Source organism: Lampetra fluviatilis, chromosome 44 (assembly GCF_964198595.1).
Source record: "Lampetra fluviatilis chromosome 44, kcLamFluv1.1, whole genome shotgun sequence".
In the NCBI taxonomy this organism is placed as follows: domain Eukaryota; kingdom Metazoa; phylum Chordata; class Hyperoartia; order Petromyzontiformes; family Petromyzontidae; genus Lampetra; species Lampetra fluviatilis.
The window spans coordinates 6,240,683-6,243,463 of NC_136318.1; positions in this window are offsets into that span (position 1 = coordinate 6,240,683).

Genomic DNA, 2,781 nt, shown 5'->3' on the forward strand with positions numbered 1-2,781 from the left:
ATTTTTTTTAACTGGAGGAATCCGATGAGCTATAAAGCTCTTTTTCACCGATGTTCAGTTAAGGGCACGGGGTCAGGATGGTTACAACAACAAACTACACAATTATTATTTGGTTCTTTCGGTTAAGTCACGTCTAAAGAAACGTCGTATTCTATTATTTAATTTATTATTTTATCTTTAGACGTGACTTAACCGAAAGAACCAAATAATAATTCCTGCAGTCACGAAAGTTCTAAAATTAAGATTAAACTACACAATTATCGAGAAGAGTGCAAAGCATAGGATATGTAAACACATCACTTAACAAAATACCGTATCGACAAATAAAACCTCAACTGTTTTATGTTACCAGGCAAGGCACGCTGAACTGTTAGCTTCTTTTTTTTTACAGAAGCAACCTGCCTGTCACAGATGACAACTCCACAAAGCGACTAAACCACGGGGCAAATGATAGCAGAAAAAAATTTCTTAGTTTTTTTCGGTAAAACCACGTAGGTAAAATGTAAGAAAAATAAAAAGAATAATTGAATTTTTTTTGTTCTTGTATTATTTTACTTTTATGATTTTTTTACCTACGTGACTTTATTGAAAAACCTAAGAGTATGAATCCTTGCAGTCACGAAAGCTTCAAATCTAGCAGCAAAATAGTCACAGCCGTAGAGAGACAAAAACATAACTCTGATATGTTATGTTTTTGTTTGCAGTCTGACTGCAGGTATTGTAGTCAATGCAAACATGACTCCTTGTAAAAAGGTGTCAGTTTTGCTGCCAGATAAAAGGGTAAAAAACCAATTATCATGGAAAATTCGCTTTAAAGGTTGAATAATCTCCGGTCGATGTAGATGCCACTGGGTATTCGCGTTCTGCAGATGTAGATGCCACTGGTTCTTCACGTTCTGCAGATGTAGATGCCACTGGTTCTTCAAGTTCTGCAGATGTAGATACCACTGGTTGTTCACGTTCTGCAGATGTAGATGCCACTGGTTCTTCACGTTCTGCAGATGTAGATGCCACCACCGCCATCTTTTGCACGTCAGTTGAACTTACGACTCTCGTTCCGAACAGGCAACTGGACATACGGACATGTTTGTTTCCTGTCTCTGAAAGTTCGTAAGTCGAATGTTCCTAAGTAGAAGGGTCCCCTGTATTTCAAGAGCCGCAATTAACGCGAGTACGAGACGGCGATCTTTAAAACAATAAAGTTACGAAGCTGTCCTTAAAGTTCCAGAGCCGCAGGCTGCTGGATGCTGATCATAGCGAGGAGGGAGGGACCTTGCCTGTGGACATCTTGGCAATTTGCCAGCGGTGCGACGAATCTGCTGATGAGACACCGGATGTCAAAACCGGTGCGGAGATGTACACTATTGGAACCTCATTTGCCAGTAAAAAACATGATAGTTGTTTTTTTTACCCTTCCATCTGGCAACAAAACTGACACTTTTTTTTTACAAGGAGTCATGTTTGCATAGACCACAATACCTGCAGTCATAATGCAAACAAAAAACATAACTCTGATAATGTGCACATTATAACTCTGATAATGTCCTTGAAGGACAGTGCACATTATCAGAGTTATGTTTTTTGTGCACATTATAACTCTGTTAATGACCAAGGAGAGTGCACATTATCAGAGTTATGTTTTTTGTTTGCATTATGACTGCAGGTATTGTGGTCTATGCAAACATGACTCCTTGTAAAAAACGGTGTCAGTTTTGTTGCCAGATGGAAGGGTAAAAAACCAATTATCGGTGCGGAGTTGTTCTCGTGTTCAACCAATGCTCATGAAAAAGTTCACTGACAGAAGACCGCGCGGCTGATGGGATGTGTCGACGAAACATTGCAGAGAGACAAATATGGGAAGGAGGGATATTGTAAAAATATTTATTCCGGTATCGATTACTTCGGTTTGTATACAGTAGAACCCCTCTTAACGACGGTGATTGGTTCCACGAAACCGATCGTTAAGTGAGTTTTGGTTATTAAGCGAGTCTAGGAAATACCTTTTAAAGGCTTAATTCGTTCCGGCAGCATAAAAAGTTAAAAATTTTCACCCAAAAAACGTTCTTTCTAATATTTAAACAATGGACATTAATACATAAAGATACAAGCAACGTTATAAAGACATAATATGAAAATAAATTTGGTTAACCAATGAATTAATTAATATTTTACTGCACATACAACCGTCCATCGTTAACAGGGGAGGTCCGTCGTTAAGTGATTAGTCGTTAACAGGGGAATGGTCGTTAACAGGGGTTCTACTCTACACTCTACACTACTATATACACTACACTATACACTACACTACTATACACTATACACTACACTACTATACACTACACTACTATACACTACAATATACACTACAATATACACTACACTATACACTACACTACTATATACTACACTACTATACACTACACTCTACACTACTATACACTACACTATACACTACACTACTATACACTACACTATACACTACACAACTATACACTACACTACTATACACTACACTGCTATACACTACACGACTATACACTACGCTATACACTACACTATACACTACTATACACTACACTATACACTACACTACTATACACTACACGACTATACACTAAACTACTATACACTATACACTACACTATACACTACACTATACACTACACTACTAAACACTACACTATACACTACTATACACTACTATACACTACACTATACACTACACTATACACTACACTATACACTACACTACTATACACTACACTACTATACACTACACTA